Consider the following 22,223-nt stretch of genomic DNA (forward strand, 5'->3'; position numbering starts at 1 on the left):
TGCCAACAAAGAACTCCAGAGAAAACATTTAACGTTCACAACTACAGTCTGCGGCACAAAAAAAAAAAAAAAAAAAATAAAATAAAAAAAAAAAAAATATCACACATTACTTCATTGGTCTAAAATGACTGGTGGAATCAGACACTAGAATTGACCTGCAATCTTAGGCTCCAGTTTTATAACATTGGAGGAAGATGTTAGTGATTTAATGGAACAAAAGATTCAGCAAAACATTGAGTCATCTGTTGATACACCTTTTTCAGCGGGTGTCATCTTGTGAACAATCTGTTTTGGAGAAAAATTTAGCACACAACTACAGGTGAAATTATCTATGCATGATTTTTGTGGACAATTTAAAACTAATTCCAAAAGCTGCAGTGAAATTTTAGAAACTGTTTCTTTTATAAGCATTTCTGCTGCTACCACCTGACTCAGTAATTCAAACATCTTACTTTCATCACTGGGGTATTGTTCCTTTCCTTAAAAGTAAAATGCAGCAGAGATGATTTTGTCTCACAGGATTTCATGGATTAGAAAAGAGTCACTCAAAACACAAACTTTCATTCCTATTTTCATACTTAATAAACCACGATGTATTCACTAGGAAAGGCCTCAAGACAAGTTAATGTCATAAACGCCCTATAAATTTAATTCTTTTGAAATGATGTAGAGGATTGGGTAAACACGCATATATATATAAAAAACAAAGATGATGAGACTTACCAAACAAAAGCACTGGCAGGTCGATAGACACACAAACAAACACAAAAATACACACAAAATTCTAGCTTTCGCAACCAACGGTTGCTTCATCAGGAAAGAGGGAAGGAGAGGGAAAGACGAAAGGATGTGGGTTTTAAGGGAGAGGGTAAGGAGCCATTCCAATCCCGGGAGCGGAAAGACTTACCTTAAGTGGAAAAAAGGACGGATATACACTTGCACACACACACACACACACACACACATATCCATCTGCACATACACAGACAGAAGCAGACATTTGTAAAGGCAAAGAGTTTGGGCAGAGATGTCAGTCGAGGCAGAAGTAAAGAGGCAAAGATGTTGTTGAAAGACAGGTGAGGTATGAGCAGCGGCAACCTGATATTAGCAGAGGTTGAGGCCTGGCGGATAACGAGAAGAGAGGATATGCAGAAGGGCAAGTTCCCACCTCCGGAGTTCTGACGGGTTGGTGTTAGTGGGAAGTATCCAGATAACCCGGACGGTGTAACACTGTGCCAAGATGTGCTGGCCGTGCACCAAGGCATGTTTAGCCACAGGGTGGTCCTCATTACCAACAAACACTGTCTGCCTGTGTCCATTCATGCGAGTGGACAGTTTATTGCTGGTCATTCCCACATAGAAAGCTTCATAGTGTAGGCAGGTTAGTTGGTAAATCACGTGGGTGCTTTCACACGTGGCTCTGCCTTTGATTGTGTACACCTTCCGGTTACAGGACTGGAGTAGGTGGTGGTGGGAGGGTGCATGGGACAGGTTTTACACCGGGGGCGGTTACAAGGGTAGGAGCCAGAGGGTAGGGAAGGTGGTTTGGGGATTTCATAGGGATGAACTAAGAGGTTACGAAGGCTAGGTGGACGGTGGAAAGACACTCTTGGTGGAGTGAGGAGGATTTCATGAAGGATGGATCTCATTTCAGGGCAGGATTTGAGGAAGTCGTATCCCTGCTGGAGAGCCACATTCAGAGTCTGATCCAGTCCTGGAAAGTATCCTGTCACAAGTGGGACACTTTTGTGGTTCCTCTGTGGGAGGTTCTGGGTTTGAGGGGATGAGGAAGTGGCTCTGGTTATTTGCTTCTGTACCAGGTCGGGAGGGTAGTTGTGGGATGCGAAAGCTGTTTTCAGGTTGTTAGTGTAATGGTTCAGGGATTCCAGACTGGAGCAGATTCATTTGCCACGAAGATCTAGGCTGTAGGGAAGGGACCGTTTGATGTGGAATGGGTGGCAGCTGTCATAATGGAGGTACTGTTGCTTGTTGGTGGGTTTGATGTGGACGGACGTGTGAAGCTGGCCATTGGACAGATGGAGGTCAACGTCAAGGAAAGTGGCATGGGATTTGGAGTAGGACCAGGTGAATCTGATGGAACCAAAGGAGTTGAGGTTGGAGAGGAAATTCTGGAGTTCTTCTTCACTGTGAGTCAAGATCATGAAGATGTCATCAATAAATCTGTACCAAACTTTGGGTTGGCAGGCCTGGGTAACCAAGAAGGCTTCCTCTAAGCGACCCATGAATAGGTTGGCGTATGAGGGGGCCATCCTGGTACCCATGGCTGTTCCCTTTAATTGTTGGTATGTGTGGCCTTCAAAAGTGAAGAAGTTGTGGGTCAGGATGAAGGTAATGAGGAAAGAGGTTCTAGGTAGGGTGGCAGGTGATCGGCATGGAAGGAAGTGCTCCATCGCAGCGAGGCCCTGGATGTGCGGAATATTTGTGTATAAAGAAGTGGCATCAATGGTTACAAGGATGGTTTCCGGGGGTAACAGACTGGTTAAGGATTCCAGGCGTTCGAGAAAGTGGTTGGTGTTTTTATGAAGGATGGGAGACTGCATGTAATGGGTTGAAGGTGTTGATCTACGTAGGCAGAAATACGTTCTGTGGGGGCTTGGTAACCAGCTACAATGGGACGGCCGGGATGATTGGGTTTGTGAATTGTAGGAAGAAGGTAGAAGGTAGGGGTGCAGGGTGTCGGTGGGGTCAGGAGGTTGATGGAGTCAGGTGAAAGTCTGACCGTTCCATCGTCATTCTTCCGGCGGACAAGAGTTCCACGACAGTGGTACTTGATCGTCGGGAGTATGTGGCTGAGGGACAGTGTCAGCTTTCAGACAACACCACATACAAAGTTTGCCAAGGTAATCCCATTCCTGATGTCCAGGCGGAGCTTCAAGGAATCCTCAGAACCTTAGGCCCCCTACAAAACCTTTCACCTGACTCCATCAACCTCCTGACCCCACCGACACCCTGCACCCCTACCTCCTACCTTCTTCCTACAATTCACAAACCCAATCATCCTGGCCGTCCCATTGTAGCTGGTTACCAAGCCCCCACAGAACGTATTTCTGCCTACGTAGATCAACACCTTCAACCCATTACATGCAGTCTCCCATCCTTCATCAAAGACACCAACCACTTTCTCGAACGCCTGGAATCCTTACCCAGTCTGTTACCCCCGGAAACCATCCTTGTAACCATTGATGTCACTTCTTTATACACAAATATTCCGCACATCCAGGGCCTCGCTGCGATGGAGCACTTCCTTTCACGCCGATCACCTGCCACCCTACCTAAAACCTCTTTCCTCATTACCTTCATCCTGACCCACAACTTCTTCACTTTTGAAGGCCACACATACCAACAATTAAAGGGAACAGCCATGGGTACCAGGATGGCCCCCTCATACGCCAACCTATTCATGGGTCGCTTAGAGGAAGCCTTCTTGGTTACCCAGGCCTGCCAACCCAAAGTTGGGTACAGATTTATTGATGACATCTTCATGATCTTGACTCACAGTGAAGAAGAACTCCAGAATTTTCTCTCCAACCTCAACTCCTTTGGTTCCATCAGATTCACCTGGTCCTACTCCAAATTCCGTGCCACTTTCCTTGACGTTGACCTCCATCTGTCCAATGGCCAGCTTCACACGTCCGTCCACATCAAACCCACCAACAAGCAACAGTACCTCCATTATGACAGCTGCCACCCATTCCACATCAAACGGTCCCTTCCCTACAGCCTAGGTCTTCGTGGCAAACGAATCTGCTCCAGTCCGGAATCCCTGAACCATTACACTAACAACCTGAAAACAGCTTTCGCATCCCACAACTACCCTCCCGACCTGGTACAGAAGCTAATAACCAGAGCCACTTCATCATCCCCTCAAACCCAGAACCTCCCACAGAGGAACCACAAAAGTGCCCCACTTGTGACAGGATACTTTCCGGGACTGTATCAGACTCTGAATGTGGCTCTCCAGCAGGGATACGACTTCCTCAAATCCTGCCCTGAAATGAGATCCATCCTTCATGAAATCCTCCCCACTCCACCAAGAGTGTCTTTCCGCCATCCACCTAACCTTCATAACCTCTTAGTTCATCCCTATGAAATCCCCAAACCACCTTCCCTACCCTCTGGCTCCTACCCTTGTAACCGCCCCCGGTGTAAAACCTGCCCCATGCACCCTCCCACCACCACCTACTCCAGTCCTGTAACCGGAAGGTGTACACAATCAAAGGCAGAGCCACGTGTAAAAGCACCCACGTGATTTACCAACTAACCTGCCTACACTGTGAAGCTTTCTATGTGGGAATGACCAGCAATAAACTGTCCACTCGCATGAATGGACACAGGCAGACAATGTTTGTTGGTAATGAGGACCACCCTGTGGCTAAACATGCCTTGGTGCACGGCCAGCACATCTTGGCACAGTGTTACACCGTCCGGGTTATCTGGATACTTCCCACTAACACCAACCTGTCAGAACTCCGGAGATGGGAACTTGCCCTTCAGTATATCCTCTCTTCTCGTTATCCGCCACGCCTCAACCTCTGCTAATTTCAGGTTGCCGCTGCTCATACCTCACCTGTCTTTCAACAACATCTTTGCCTCTTTACTTCTGCCTCGATTGACATCTCTGCCCAAACTCTTTGCCTTTACAAATGTCTGCTTGTGTCTGTGTATGTGCAGATGGATATGTGTGTGTGTGCGCGAGTGTATACCCGTCCTTTTTTCCAGCTAAGGTAAGTCTTTCCGCTCCCGGGATTGGAATGACTCCTTACCCTCTCCCTTAAAACGCACATCCTTTCGTCTTTCCCTCGCCTTCCCTCTTTCCTGACGAAGCAACCGTTGATTGCGAAAGCTAGAATTTTGTGTGTATGTTTGTGTTTGTTTGTGTGTCTATCGACCTGCCAGCACTTTCATTTGGTAACTCACATCATCTTTGTCTTTACATATATTTTTCCCACGTGGAATGTTTAAGAAAGTTTTATTTAAACTGATTATACACATATACAAGACAATGCCATCTTATGACATAAAAAGTTACAATTATGATACTCTTCCTTAAATGATGAATTATATGCACCTATTTTTCCTGGAAAATTATTAATTTTTTATATATATATATATATATATATATATATATATATATATATATATATATATATATATATATATATATATAGGAAAACATTCCACGTGGGAAAAATATATCTAAAAACAAATATGATGAGACTTACCTAACAAAAGCGCTGGCAGGTCGATAGACAGCGCTTTTGTTTGGTAAGTCTCATCATATATTTACGTTGTCAGCTCATATTGATGAGGGAAACACTGGGAAAGTTACTGAACTGAAATCATAATTTTTGACGTGCTGACATCAGTATTAAAATTAACAAAATTTATTTGCCTTCATGCATGCAAAAATAACAGTATGGCAGACTAATATAATTCTTCAACAAGTAACTTAATGGCATGCAGTGCTAACTAAAATAATATCATGTAAATTAGTTACAACCTGATTGCTGGCTGGTATGCTTTAGATGGATACTTGGTAGATGGAGATGAGGTAAAACCAGGCAATTACTAAGAGTAAAAAGATACCAATGTTAAAAATAGAAAAAAAAGTAGCAGGAGGAGATGTGAACTTTAAATAGGATGTTGTGCCCTGATACATGTGACATAGTAGTTGTACCAAGGAAGAAGGATCTATGCCTGTGTTAAAGAAAATATATTATATAATATGTCTGAGGAAAGAGATGTCTAATGTAAGAATTAATTATTGTTACATCAGGGATTTATGCCAATGTTGTACAGAAGGAACCTTGCCTGAATTTTAAAGCATAAGAAATATAATTAAATAGAAAATGATTAAGGATGGTTTGGAGCCGCATGACCCCTACGGTCGCAGGTTCGAATCCTGCCTCGGGCATGGATGTGTGTGATGTCCTTAGGTTAGTTAGGTTTAAGTAGTTCTAAGTTCTAGGGGACTGATGACCTCAGATGTTAAGTCCCATAGTGCTCAGAGCCATTTGAACCATTTTGATTAAGGATGTCAAGAGCGCCTGAGTTTGTGTGTTGAAATAATGGAGGTTTAATAGATAAAGGATTAACAGTATACCACGTGTAGACAGTGATGGACACATAGGCCCCCCCCCCCTCCCTCCCCCCGCCACACTCAAACTGCCCTAGCCAGTCGGCTGACTCAATTGTGAGTAGCTGTACTTTCCTATCTAGCACGTGCGTCCACGTCATTGTATTTTATATGTTTCTGTCTGGCACATAGGGATTGACTTAATGTCTTAGCTCTGTTGGACACTCAACCTGACATTGATTGTCCTATTGACGATGTAATTAATCAATTTTCCAGGAAAAATAGGTGCATAGAATTCATCATTTAAGGAAGAGAATCACAATTGTAACTTTTTATGTCATAAGATGGCATTGTCTTGTATATGTGTATAATCAGTTTTAATAAAACTTTCTTAAACTTTGATGCGAGATGATTATTTTTTATTATGGTAAAAGTAAAGGTAGCTCAAGATATTTTTAGTGCCCCCTCCTTGAGGTTTTTCTGTATCCGCCACTGCGTGTAGAGAAGTGTATGATTTGTAAGTACTCAGAATTTAGTTCTACCTGCAGTGTTGTTAAACAAAACTGTAAAACTGTCATGGAAGAATAAGGCAGCTAGAACCTATTGTTTCCTCATGAAAACTACGTGTTTTGAAAGTTATGCCTTGAGAGGAAATTATTACAGTTTTGCCATGATGCCATTAAGAGTCAAATAAATTAATGATAAACAGTTTCAAGTGAAAAGTACATACACAGTGAAACAAATATACTGTAGTGGACACTGAGGTTTGAATATTTATCATATTAAGAAAACATTATGCACAAATGTAAAGTCACATTCCTTCAGTTACTACTGAGCAATGATTACTGTTTTGTTGATAATCATGATGAAACAACCAGAGGTGTAAAATGAAAAGCACATTAATGTACTTACAAGACAGTGTTTATTAACTTTAACTAATTAGAGTGGTGTATTAAAAGAATTTATTGCTAATATAAAAGGATTCCAAAATTGTAGATATGTGATTTATGAATTAAGAAAAATAATTATATTTACCTTAGGATCATTTATCTAAGTAGGGGGTTATATAATATTATATAGCACTCCTGGGGAGTGATGTATGTCCGTACATATTCATGCAGGTGAATGATATTCTAAAATGAAAACCATAAAACAAGTTAGAGGAGAGCACAAATATTGTGTGGATTTGTTATTTTATTTGCATTTGAAGGATCATACTGAGGGCTGATGCATGTCTTCAGGATAGGTTGGTGACTGCAGTAACTTTGCAAGAAAACATACGTGTGCAGATGTGAATATAGAAGCTCCTAGCATTGCTGGCCTATGTTGAAGAAGCACAAAGTCCTCAGATAATGTATTAAGGGTATCCATAAAAGAATGTCCCTGCTGCAAATTTTAATAGTAACAACTGTAAGCATTGTAGAGTGTTCTTTGAACATCACAAGTAAAGAGTAACTCAAACAGTTTTAGATAAGCATGTACACAAGTACTGTTTTGTTGTTTTCCCACTTGCAGTGCCAAATACCAAAGTGGTGACCTCTGAGCGTAAAGTGTTTTGTGCTCTGTTGTTTGTTAAGCATGTATCTCTAATTTCAGTTCAGTGTCCATTTCAATTAAAGTTAAATTGTGATCCTCCATGCAGCAATAACATCTGCCAATGGTATAGTCAGTTCAGAACAGTCAAATGTGTGTGTAAGGGGAATAGCATGGGGCAACCAAAAATGTCTGAAGAGGCTGCTAACTGTGTCAGAACATCTTTTCTTTGTGATCCTAAGAAATCTGTTCAGAAAGTAAGTCTTGAACTTCAGTTGCCAAAGACGACAGTGTGTGAAATTTTAAGAAATTTCTTACACATTGTGTATTTATTGGTTGGTACATGCTGTAAAGCCAGATGACTATGCTGTACATTATAATGTTGCAAGTGAAGCATTGCAGTGGGAAGATGACTCTCTCACTCGTGTGGTGTTCTGTGATACCTGATAAGGCAATTTTTCATCTAAGTGGGAAGGTAAATAAGCATAATGTTTGTATCAGCATGTCAGAACATCCTCGCAGTCTTTTACAGTATCTAAGAATTTCTGTGCTGTGTCCCTATGTCAAGTTAACAGACCTCATTTTTTTCTGCTGAAAGTATGGCTTATCTGGATATGTTTCAAGAATTCCTCTTCCCCAATTTAGAAGGGGAATGTGAAAACTTTACTTGACAACAAGATGGATCCCCACCCATTGGCATGTCTTTCTACGAGAGTAGTTGAACATTGAAATCCATGATTGTTGGGCTGGTCTCAGCGGTCAATATGACAGCACTCTTTTTCCACTGGCCCCGCATTCACCTGACCTTATGCCCTGCAATTACTTCCTTTGGGGTTGAACTTTGAAGTCCATGACTGATGGGTAATGGCCAATACGACAGCGCTCTTTTCCACTGGCCTGCACATTCACCTGACATCATGCTATGCAATTTCTTTCCTTTAGCATTGATTTAGGGTTGAACGCTGAAGACCCTGACCAGTGGATTGGACAACATGGTCAGTATGACAGTGCTCTTTTCCGTAGGCCTCCGTGTTCATCTGATGTCAAGTCATGTGATTTTCTTTTTCCTTTGGGGCTTTATAAAACATCATGTCTGCAGTCCACTACTGCCTAAGGATTTGCCAGGGTTGAGACAAAATTGAAGAGGCTACTGCTTCCATTTTTCACCAAAGAGTTGAGACAATTGGATTGCAGGTTGGATAATGTCGTAATTTAAAGGTGTACGTATTGAACAATTGTAAGATAAAGTAGGTTAGTTTACCTTCAATTTGATGTGTGATTTGTTGTAATTAGTCTAAATTAAACTGTTATTATATACCACTGAACTTGGAACATTCTTTTATAGACATCTTGTATATTTTTGACAGTACTTATCTATGAACCATGAACCTGGCTGTTGGAGGGGTGGCTTGCATGCCTCTGTGATACAAATAGTTGTATCAGTTGTGGAGGCTAACTTAGAACTGATCCCTGGGGTAAACCGTATAAAATAATCTACAAGAAAATACAATTACCAACAGTCTTCTCCACTCTCAGAAGGAATGATGGGACAGTTATAGAAAGGTGGAAACAGTCAGCTGCCCTGCTAATGAATACGCTACTTCCTGACGATGGAGCAGAAGGTGAGACAGATGATCAGTGAACGTTACGGGACATGTTGTGGGAAGAATATAGGAACAATAAACTTTTGTAACCTTTTGATCAATAAGAAATTAGGCATATAATTTTAAGACTAAAAAAGAAAAAAATCTCCAGGACCGGATGGGATCCCTGCCAAAGTAATACAAGTCTTATGTGACCAATTAGATAGTTACTTGTGCATTTTGTACTATGAGTGTGTCTTGCAAGGAAGGGTCCATGCACCATGGAAGAACACTGAAGAGGTAATAATTAGTAAAGGACAAGATAAAGATTCAATGATACCCTAATCCTACAGACCAGTTTGTCTTTTGAACATTCTCGGCAAGATATTTGAAAAACTATTATGCAAAAGATTACAAGATCACAGACTGCTACAAGGGATGAGCCCTCAGCAGTACAGGTTTAGAAGAGGCAAGTCAACTGAAGACACAATTAACGAGGCGATTTCACTAACGACAGATAATCATTCTATATACGCTTTAGGAATGATGATTACTACTACTGGCACATTTTGATAACTTGTGGTGGCCTTCTTTGTTTGGTTGCCTGAGGGGTTTGGATGTCCAGAAGTGCTGTATAATTGCCTGAGAGATTATTGCCATGGGCATCATGCTTCTTTAACATGCCCAGGAAAGAAAATAATGAAGACAATAACAAAATGCTGTCCACAGGGATCAGTGTGTGGTCCAGAGTTTTGGGTTGTAGCACTGGAGTCCATACTACCGAAGTTATATGACAGCAGTAACATAAGCGGTCTGGTGGCATTTGCAGATGATGTGCTGTTCGTTGTAAGGGCTGACTGCAGAAGAATTACAGAAGACAAATTTAATGCAGCCCTCCACAAATTTGAGGGCTGGTGTCTAAGTGTTAAATTGTCACTAGCTCCTCACAAAACAACGTACCTCCTGCAGAAAGGGAACCTAATAAAAAATCCTAAAATAAAATTAAATGATATAACAACTAGAAGATACGCAGTAACGAGATATCTAGGGGTATTTCTCAACGAACATAATAACTTTGCAGATCATGTAGAGGAAGCAGGCAGGAAGGGTACCAACATAATGCATAAAATTATAACCATTGCAAATAGGCAATTTTGGCTTCCCTTGAAGACAATTAGAGTATACGACCAATTTGTATTTTCATCAGTTGTAGGATATTGCGCGAGTGTCTGGGCTCTTAGACGTCAGCTAGTGAAGCCAGCCTCATTAGTGAGAAGAGTGCAATGAGGTGTGCTACTAAGATTAATGGGAGCCTACATTGCTACCCCACATGATGCTTTGTTGGTAATTCTAGGAATATGCCCAGTGGACTTGGAAACTTAGGAAAACGGGAGCCTTTTAAAGATTGCATATTACAACTCTGACAAAATATATGGGACATTTCAGGTACTGGCAGGAGAAAATACAAATTTATTCCTAACATCAGGGAGAGATTAAAAATGAGATTTCTTAAGCCATCAAGTGGATTGATACATTACCTGACTGGCCATTCCCTTATGCCACATATCTATACCAAATCAGAAGATAGATGAATGGTAGCTGCACCTGTGGCAGTGTGGGCACACCAGAACACACATTGTGGTACTGCTTGCTCTATGAAGAAGCAGCGGATAATGATGTCAGATATTATGGATGTTGGATCCCAAAGCAGCACTAAGGAGTGAGTAGACCTGGCGAAACTTGGAAAATATTCCAGCTGAAGTATCCAGGAAGGCCAAGGAAGAATTCACAAGAGGTTCAACTGTAAGTCATCATTATTCCATCCATGCTAGACAACATATTCTCCAGATGGAAAAAAGATGACTGAGGTGGTGACCAACAAGTGAAATACTGTCCCAAGAATCTGTATTGTGTTGGTGTAAGTGATTGTGGAAGTGTGGACTTTAAGAAGTAACAGTGATGGTGGAATTACTCGCTACAGTGAGAATGCTGCTGATGTGCTTCCCAATGCCCAAGAAATCCAGCTGACTATGGCTGTTGACTGGGTTACCATGAGGGAGTGGATCCAATGGTGGAAACAACCACATACAAGTTAAATGCACCAAAATAAATGAAGAAAACAGGTTAGTAGCTGGGTAATTGCTTAACAGTTCAATGTAGATTTGTGGTAGTAGAAGCAATTGTAGCTTTTTTTTCTTTTTAATCTCTCTTTTTCTTAAAAAATATTAAGTATTAGAAATAAATAATTAATACATAACTTATAAATATCCAAGGAAATGTGAATTGTATGACCTGTTTTAGCTTTTTAGACAACAGGCTGTAATTAAGAAGAATAAATAAATAAATAAATAAATAGTCATACCATAGATGCAAGCACAATGGAGAGGTATCTGCTGTGAGGCTAGCCAAATGTGTATTTCTTGAAGAGGGGCAGCAGACTCTTCAGTAGTTGCAGGGGCAACTGTCTGGATGATGACTGATCTGGCCTTGCAGCATCAACCAAAATGGCCTTCATAATTTGAGATAGCATTATTGGGAAACAGTGATCTGTCGGTCAAGTAAAATTTATAAAAAGCAGTCTCAATCACACAGTCATTTATTAAAAATATGACTGATTTTGACTTCTATGAGTAGGTCATCTTCTGGTAACGCAAAGACAAAAATTAAAAGTGCTGATTTACATAGGTAAGTCAGAAAACATTGAAAAGAATGTATGTAAACATGAATGGCTAGAGGACAGATGTAAGAATTTAGAAGCATATATCACTAGGGGAAAGACAGATACCACCTACAGGAAAATTAAAGAGGCCTTTGGAGCAAAGAGGAGCATTATCCATCTGGCTGACGATAATGACACTTGGAACAGCTGTGCTGAATCCAGTCGTGAAACTGCTGCTGATGGCTGAGCAGCCATGGATTAAATAAAGTGAAGGGGGGTGAGCATGGGCTGCATGATGTCAATATCAGCAAATGGCAAATGATTTACATGTCTTATGTTAAGATTTGAACGTTAATTTTTGAAAATGTGCATATATTCAACTGCAAATGGCTAAAAAAAGCTAGAATTTTGATATATTATAGATATAATATACGAGGGCCGTTCAGAAAGAAACCTCTGGTTGATTTAAAAAAATACACCAAGTTAAATAAAAATATTTTAATATATACATCTTACAACTACATCTTTGCACTATTTTTCTACATAGTCTCCATAGCGATTGAGGCACTTATCGTATCTCTTTACAAGCTTTGAAATTCCTTCTGCTGTGCCTGGAGCCAGCCTGTGACCGCATCTTTGAGCTCTTCGTCGTCATCAAACCGCTGTGACCCGAGCCAGTTCTTCAAATGCATGAAGAGGTGATAATCACTTGGCGCCAGGTCTGGGCTGTAAGGTGGATGGTTGATAACGTCCCACTTGAAGGACTCAAGAAGGGCCGTTGTTCTGCGAGCAGAGTGAGGACGGGCGTTATCGTGCAAAAAAACGATACCGGAAGTCAGCATACCACGGCGTTTGTTCTGTATAGCCCGTCGTAACTTTTTTATTGTTTCACAGTACACGTCTTGATTAATGGTCGTACCACGTTCCATGAATTCAACCAACAACACCCCTTTGTCATCCCAAAACACCGTTGCCATCAGTTTTCTGGCAGAAAAATCTTGCGAGGCTTTTCTTGGTTTGGTAGGCGAATTTGAATGTGCCCACATCTTTGATTGTTCTTTTGTCTCAGGGTTCACGTACTTAATCCAGGTTTCGTCACCGGTCACGATTCTGTTTAACAATGGTTCTCCTTCGTCCTCATAACGTGACAGAAAGTCTAATGCAGAGGCCAGTCTTTGAGTTTTGTGGTGGTCGGTAAGAATTTTGGGCACCCATCGTGCACAGAACTTACGGTAACCCAATCTTGCTGTCACTATCTCGTACAAGAGAGTCTTAGAAATCTGTGGAAAACCAGTAGACAACTCCGACATTGAGAAACGTCGATTTTCACGAACTTTTGCATCAACTGTCTGAACGAGTTCGTCAGTCACCAATGATGGTCTACCACTCCTCTCTTCATCATGAACGTTTTCTCGTCCACTTTTAAATAAACGTACCCATTCACGGACAACTCCTTCACTCATAACTCTTGGTCCGTACACGGCACAAAGCTCACGATGAATAGCTGCTGCAGAATATCCTTTGGCTGTAAAAAACCTTATGACAGCACGCACTTCACATTTGCCGGGGTTTTCTATTGCAGCACACATTTCAAACTGCCACAAAAACTAAACTAGCGCAGGTACGACGTTGACTCGACCACGGGTTGATGCCGACTGACCTGTTGAGTGCGTGAACGCACAGATGGCGTCGCTATTCCCCCCACAACCCGCACTATGACCAATCGGAGGTTACTTTCTGAACCGCCCTCGTACATTAAAACTAGTTTTATAAAATGATAAATATTAATCGAACATGATAGGCTAAACTGTTATGGCAGTTATAAGAGTCAAGAGCTTGCACAGAAAGATTAAAGTTGTCTGTGTTTCCCAAGCGCCATTCGAGAGTGGAACGGTAGAGATGAACCCTCTGCCAGGCACTTAATTGTGAACTGCAGAGTAATCATATAGATGTTTCACAAGCAGACATGGAGGTTTATGTCCCACATAAAATTCAAATGTGACTCTGAAAGCAAGACTTCTATTTTTTAGATTTAAGACTCAAGAACGAACTGCAGAAGCACATGTCAGCAAGAGAACTGTACAAAAAATTGTAAACACAAGTATCATAACTGTAGAAACCTCAGGAAAATTTGTTTTCGTTTCACCTGGAAAGCTTCGAAATCACAAGACACCTGAACACAAATAAGTGGTTTTGACAATGATATTTTAAAGCACTCTATGTTTAAAATGTGTATAAGAAGTGATTACTTGACATCACAAAAACTTGTTACAATTATGCCTTTGCAAATTGGCTTCAAAGGTGTGCTTCATCAGTGCAAAGAATTTTAGAAGACATCTGGTTTGCTTCGTCAGTGCGAAGAATTTTAAAAGACATCTGGTTTGAAAAATGTTACGAAGAAAGTTTTTAATTGAAAGAAGTGACACATAAGCAGTACGAACCACGTCCCTTATAAAGATGCACAATACAAGAGCAGGAGGTAGTTCTGCAGCATATTATCATGCTGCAACATAGGTGAATCAGAATCGTTCCATTAATACCTGCTGCAAAATTATTGACGGTGCCGGCAGTTTTACAGTTCCTATAGGGAAAGGTTCATGGATACTTATTCTGCATGCTGGCTCTTCTGATTTGGTTCCCAAGGGTAAACTTGTATTTAGGTGTAAGAAAAACAGTAGTGACTACCATTCGGAAATGAATGCTGTCACTTTCAATGAGTGGTTCACTGAACAATTCTTGCCATACCTTGCATCAAGATCAGTCATTGTAATTATCATGCTAGTTATCATTCAGCTGTCACAGAGAAAAGACCAGGTACAAGCACCAGGAAAGAGTTATTGTACTCTGGCTGAGAAATAAAAATATTCCGGACAATATAAGCCACACTGAACTCCTGCAGTCCATTAATTTATAAAAGTCAAGCAAGAGAATGTACAAATTCGACTTTCTTGCATATGCATGCGGTCACACAGTTTTGCAATTGCCTACATATCACTGTCAGTATAATCCAATAGAATTAATTTGCACACAGGTTACAAGCTGTGTGGGGTGGGGGAACAAAACATTCAAGATAACAGACACTGAAATACTTGTGCATGAAGCAGTAGACAGCGTGCATCCCCTTCAGTGTGGCACACTGAAAAGTTTCAGAAATAAGACTTTGACAGGGAGGTGAAGATGAATAAAAGCCTTGAACATATCATCCTGAACTTACAATAGGATGGTTTGGACATGGACAGGTTAGCAGATGGTATTACGTTGTAGACTTTGAAATAAAATAAAGTAATAATCTTTCTTGGTTTTAAAGACTCTTGGTCTAAAAATATTTTCATCAACATATCTGTTGTACACATAGTACATGAGGACTTTCTAGCTTTTATTGATTAGAAATATTTAGTCTATGAAGTATTCAGACTACAATGTTCAACACATTGCCCGAGGAGAAGTTAAGCTTTTCCCAGTGTGTTGTACGCTTCGGTTTGTAGATAGAGAGATGCTGAATCAGATGCATTTGGCTGTCAAGAGAGTAATGCATGATGCCTTCAATACTACCATAGCAGAATATTGTCAAGTGATCTTTCACAGAACACAAAGAAATTCTGGTATGTAAAGGCTGTTAGAGGTACCTAAGTTAGTGTCCAGTCCCTAGCGAACGAGATAAGAACTGAAATTCAGGGTAGCAAAGCAAAAGCTAAAATGCTTAACTCTGTTTTAAAATGTTCCTTTACAAAAGAAAACACAGGTGAATTGCCCTAGTTGAATCCTCGTACCACTGAAAGATGAATGAAATAAGTATTAGTGTCAGTGATGTTGAGAAACAGTTGAAATCATTAAAACTGAACAGATCTCCAGAGCTGATGCCCTGTCAGATTCTATACTCAGTTTGTGGCTGATTTGGCCCCTCTTGTAACTAAACATCAAGTATCTTTGACATTGATTTGTTGTAGAATCTTATAACATATTCTGAGCTCAAACATAATGAGGTATCTTGAACAGAATGACTTCCTCAATGCAAACCAGCATGGATTTAGGAAACGCTGGTCATGTGAAACCCAACTCTCACTTTTCTCACATGACATACTGAAAGTTTTGGATCAAGGCAGCCAGGTAGATGCAGTATTTCTTGATTTCTGGAAACCATTTGACTCGGTACCACACCTACACTTCTTGTCAAAAGTACAATCATATAGGGTTGTTGTTGTTGTTGTGGTCTTCAGTCCTGAGACTGGTTTGATGCAGCTCTCCATGCTAATCTGTCCTGTGCAAGCTCCTTCATCTCCCAGTACCTACTGCAACCTACATCCTTCTGAATCTGCTTAATGTATTCATCTCTTGGTCTCCCTCTACGATTTTTACCTTCCACGCTGCCCTCCAATGCTAAATTTGTGATCCCTTGATGCCTCAGGACATGTCCTACCAACCGATCCCTTCTTCTAGTCAAGTTGTACCACAAACTTCTCTTCTCCCCAATCCTATTCAATACCTCCTCATTAGTTACGTGATCTACCCACCTAATCTTCAACATTCTTCTGTAGCACCACATTTCGAAAGCTTCTATTCTCTTCTTGTCCAAACCATTTGTTGTCCATGTTTCACTTACATACATGGCTACACTCCATACAATACTTTCAGGAACGACTTCCTGACATTTAAATCTATAGTCGATGTTGACAACTTTCTCTTCTTCAGAAACGCTTTCCTTGCCATTGCCTGTCTATATCCTCTCTACTTCGACCATCATCAGTTATTTTGCTACCCAAATAGCAAAACTCCTTTACTGCTTTAAGTGTCTCATTTCTTAATCTAATTCCCTAAGCATCACCCGACTTAATTCGACTACATTCCATTATCCTCGTTTTGCTTTTGTTGATGTTCATCTCATACCCTCCTTTCAAGACACTGTCCATTCCGTTCAACTGCTCTTCCAGGTCCTTTGCTGTCTCTGACAGAATTACAATGTCATCGGCGAACCTCAAAGTTTTTATTTCTTCTCCCTGGATTTTAATACCTACTCCAAATTTTTCTTTTGTTTCCTTTACTGCTTGCTCAATATACAGATTGAATAACATCGGGGAGAGGCTACAACCCTGTCTCACTCCCTTCCCAACCACTGCTTCCCTTTCATGCCCCTCGACTCTTATAACTGCCATCTGGTTTCTGTACAAATTATAAATAGCCTTTCGCTCCCTGTATTTTACGACTGCCACCTTTAGAATTTGAAAGAGAGTATTCCAGTCAACATTGTCAAAAGCTTTCTCTAAGTCTACAAATGTTAGAAATGTAGGTTTGCCTTTCCTTAATCTTTCTTCTAAGATAAGTCGTAAGGTCAGTATTGCCTCATGTGTTCCAACATTTCTACGGAATCCAAACTGATCTTCCCCGAGGTCGGCTTCTACCAGTTTTTCTATTCATCTGTAACGAATTCGCGTTAGTGTTTTGCAGCTGTGACTTCTTAAACTGATAGTTCGGTAATTTTCACATCTGTCAACACCTGCTTTCTTTGGGATTGGAATTATTATATTCTTCTTGAAGTCTGAGGGTATTTCTCCTGTCTCGTACATCTTGCTCACCAGATGGTAGAGTTTTGTCAGGACTGGCTCTCCCAAGGCCATCAGTAGTTCTAATGGAATGTTGTCTACTCCTGGGGCCTTGTTTCGACTCAGGTCTTTCAGTGCTCTATCAAACTCTTCAAGCAGTATCGTATCTCCCATTTCATCTTCATCTACATCCTCTTCTATTTCCATAATATTGTCCTCAAGTACATCGCCTTTGTATAGACCCTCTATATACTCCTTCCACCTTTCTGCTTTCCCCTCTTTGCTTAGAACTGGGTTTCTATGTGAGCTCTTGATATTCATACAAGTGGCTCTCTTTTCTCCAAAGGTCTCTTTAATTTTCCTGTAGGCAGTATCTATCTTACCCCTAGTGAGATAAGCCTCTACATACATTTGTCCTCTAGCCATGCCAGCTTAGCCATTTTGCACTTCCTGTCGATCTCATTTTTGAGACGTTTGTATTCCTTTTTGCCTGCTTCATTTACTGCATTTTTATATTTTCTCCTTTCATCAATTAAATTCATTTCTTCTGTTACCCAAGGATTTCTACTATCCCTCGTCTTTTTACCTACTTGATCCTCTGGTGCCTTCACTACTTCATCCCTCCCAGAGCTACCCACTCTTCTTCTACTGTATTTCTTTCCCCCATTCCTGTCAATTGTTCCCTTATGCTGTCCCTGAAACTCTGTACAACCTCAGGTTTAGTCAGTTTATCCAGGTCCCACATCCTTAAATTCCCACCTTTTTGCAATTTCTTCAGTTTTAGTCTACAGTTCATAACCAATAGATTGTGGTCAGAGTCCACATCTGCCCCTGGAAATGTCCTACAATTTAAAACCTGGTTCTTAAATCTCTGCCTTACCATTATATAATCTATCTGATACCTTTTAGTATAGGGTATCAAGTGGAATTTGTGACTGGATTGGGGACTTTTTAGTAGGGAGGACACAGAATGTTATCTTGCATGGAAAGTCATCATCAAATGTAGAAGTAGCTTTGGATGTGCCCCACAGAAGTGTGTTGGAACCCTTGTTGTTCATGTTGGATATTTATGACCTTGCAGAAAATATTTATAGTAAAACCAGGTGTTTTGCAGATGAAGCAGGTATCTGTAATGAAGTACTATCTGAAAGAAACTGCATGAATATTCAGTCAGATTATGATAAGATTTCAATGTGGTGCAGATATGGGCAACTTGTTCTAAATATTCAGAAATGTAAAATTGTGCACTTCACAAAAAAAGTAGTATGCTATGACTACAGTGTCAATAAGTAACTGTTGGAATTGGCCAACTCATACAAATACCTGGGTGTAACACTTTGTAGGGATATGAAATGGAATGATCATGTAGACTCAATCATGGGTAAAATTTTGGTTAATTGGTAGAATACTGGGGAAATGCAATCAATCTACAAAGGAGATAGCTTAAAAATCACTCGTGCAACCAGTTCTAGAATATCACTCAACTGTGTGGAAACCACACCATATAGGACAGACAGGTGATATTGAACGTATGATGAGAAAGGCACCACACATGCTCACGAGTTTGTTTAAGCCATGAGAGAGTGTCACAAAGATATTGAAGTAACTGAACTGGAAGACTGTTGAACAGGGTATATATGCCCCAGGACAACCATTAATTCCTGGAAAAACCCGGGAATTTTTTCATCTGGGAGAAAACCAGGAAAAAACAGGGAATTTTTCATTGTTTTAGTTTTCACTTAAATTTTTGTAATTTTGACCAGTAAGAACTGATACTCTAATAAAGAATTTTACTGTATCCCGTTATTACAGAATAATACTGCAGCAGTAAAACATAAACGAGAGGAAAAAACAAAAAGGAAGTTGCAAATTAAATGTGCCATTTACAACAATAAAACACAGAGCATACACAAGCTTCTGCAAGCAGCAGAATATGTCAAAGGCCTTTGGATGAACACACTGCAATACTTCATAACAGCAAACTGCTTCCAATGAGCTTGACGTCACAACTGTTTATATTAGGTTTGTTTGAGCTGTTGCCATCAGACTCATGCGCATGCTCAGTTGAGTCGCGTATGAGCAGTACCTTCCGCTTATGGCTACTTGAAGTGGGGCTGTTTGCTGTGTCAGCAGTAGCAACAAGCTGCAGATGCCACCCGGAAAAAAATTTCTTATGCACCCAACCCTCTCCATGTGACCCATGTTTACGTTTCATGATTTTGCTGTTTCATCTTTGTTTAGAACTTTCAAGTCAAACAAAAATAAAACAGCATTCTGTGGCCGGGAGCTATCAAGTGAATTAAAATACATTGACATAATTATGGAAGGCTAAAATATGTTGTTATATGCAGTTTCCTGATTTTATTTTATTTCCACATTTCTGGCAATCAAGCAAAATCAGCTTGCGGAACAGTGAAGTTATTTTTGTCAGTTTGCTAAAGAAATTTGGCTTCTATTAATCTTTTCCGCAGAGTCAGTCAATTTATCTGAAATGGAATGTGTCATTCCACAGTATTGGCTAGTTTCAACTATTCGCTGATTTTCAGCTTCATGTTTTCATCTTTATGGCACATAAGGCGTTATACCATAATAAAGAACCAAACATGGTACAATAAGAAAATTTGCATCTCGAAAATGGTACTGAAAAAGCTTAATATGAGGTTGGGGCTTCTGTTTGGCTAAAACAACCATCACACTCGCTTATGTACTTAACCCTCCATCGGTCGCACCTGTGCAAAAAAAGCACAGCTACAGTTTTTTGGTTGGCTCTCCTGCTTAAAGGCGAACAGTGGCGTCCTCTTCCCAGTACCCTCCTGGCTCTGGAAGGTCTTACCGATCTCCCATCATTGTTGTTGCTACATCGTCACGGGAGCCGGAGCCAGAGAAAGTGGCCAAAAAAGCACTTTGCAACTGAAGACGTCACACTTTCTGAGGTTCGTATTTTGAATTTTTTTTCTTGCATTCATCTTTATTCATTATATTTCATGAGTTTATAAGGTTATTTTTTCGTATTTCTAAATAACAATGGTGTTCCATGAGGTGTGCGAAATTTGCACGTTGTGAATGAACTCGTTATGGCGAAACTAATTTATTTTGTTTGTCCTCTGTCCCAGATATTTGGACAATATGGCGAAGAGAACATTCGATATGAGTAACGAGAAAGACGTCGCGGAGGTAATAAGACTTTTGACAGCTGATAATGATGAAGATCCAATGCTAACAGAAGATTTAGGTGAAGAAAGCGACATTGCATCAGAAGATGGGGTTGAAGAAAGAAAAGATGATATGGCTTCTGAGCAAGAGTTTACTGACAATTGTGACAATGAAGAGGCTTGTGATACTGAAGAAGAGGAGGCACTATTAGGGAAGGATAAGAAGACCAAATGGACCAAGAAGCCACTGAATAGGGAAAGGTGCAGAGGACCAGAAAATATTATCACTCACCTTCCAGGAGTTGTACGAGCAGCTAGACTGGCAAAAACTCCAGCTGAGTGTTGGAATCACTTTTTCACTGATGCCATGCTTGAAATGATGGTGAAATACACTAATCAGTATATCGAAAGCATCAAGCAGAATTTTGCTCGAGTGAGAGACATTACGTCAACAGATACAACTGAAGTTCGGGCGTTTATTTGTTTACTGTACCTTGCAGGAGCCTATAAGGCCAGTCGTCAAAGTTTAGAAGAGCTTTGGGGTCATGAAAATTATGCAATTGAAAAATTTGGCCTGGTTATGAGCCTAAGACTCTTTAAAACCTTGATCAGATGCCTTCGGTTTGATGATCGCAATTCTCGAGAGCAAAGGGAAAAGATTGAAAGGCTCTGTCCTAGTTGTAAAATCTTGCAAGTATTTGTCGAGAATTGTCAAAAGAACTATTCTGTTGGAGAGAACATCACCATCAACGAAATGCTCCCAGGTTTCAGTACATTCCTTCGAAACCTAACAAGTATGGGATCAAACTTTTTGCCCTCATGGATGCGAAGATGACCTACACGTACAACTTGGAAGAGTACACTGGTACGCAGACTGAAGGTCGTTTCAGGGTGAGCAACAAACAAGGCTTGTGATGAGCTCAAAAGCCAGAAGCTCTCCTATGTTGGAACAATATGAAGAAACAAGAGAGAGTTGCCTCCAGCCTTTGTGAATGTGAAAGGAAGGAAACAGTATGACAGTATGTTCGAGTTCAATTATGGGAAAACTCTGGTCTCGTACATTCCAAGAGAGAAAGAAAATGTTCTCCTCGTTTCTTCCCTTCATAACGATGATGCTATTGATCCTTCGTATGGACAGGTCAAGAAGCCAGAGATCATAACATTTTACAACTCCACAAAGGGTGGAGTGGATACTGCAGACTAGATGTGTTCAACTTATGATGTATGTAGAAAATCAAGCGTTGGCCAATGGTAATCTTTTATTCGATGATGAATTTGGCTGGGATCAACTCTCTCCTCATCTATCTTGGCAATGATCTTGAACCATTGCGCAGGAGGGTGTTTCTGAAAAAGTTGGCCCACGAGCTTACTCTCCCACAGATGCAGAGAGGAGCCAGAAGAGGCATGGAATCCCCTCCAGTCTCCAAATCCACCTGAGGAAATTCAACCCCAAAATTAATTTTGATAATGATGACCACAAAGACAAACCAACCTTCAAGAAGCGTAGGTGTGTGCCTTGCACGACTGAAACTGGTTTGAGAAGGCTTACCATGTCTAGGTGTCTGTGTTGCGCCAAACTGATATGCAATAAACACACAAACAACGTCTGCGATGAGTGCAAAGTTGCCATTCTTCCAACTTTTTCTGAGGAGCCTAAATCCA

General features: G+C 40.7%; 1 protein-coding gene across 1 annotated transcript in view; it reads left to right on the forward strand.

Moving 5' to 3' along the window:
• The window catches only part of LOC124607456 (serine/threonine-protein kinase fused), a 209,860-nt gene that overhangs the window by 49,911 nt on the left and 137,726 nt on the right, over nt 1–22,223 (forward strand). The window lies entirely within an intron of this gene.

The sequence above is a fragment of the Schistocerca americana genome, chromosome 1 (genome assembly GCF_021461395.2).
Source record: "Schistocerca americana isolate TAMUIC-IGC-003095 chromosome 1, iqSchAmer2.1, whole genome shotgun sequence".
In the NCBI taxonomy this organism is placed as follows: Eukaryota; Metazoa; Arthropoda; class Insecta; order Orthoptera; family Acrididae; genus Schistocerca; species Schistocerca americana.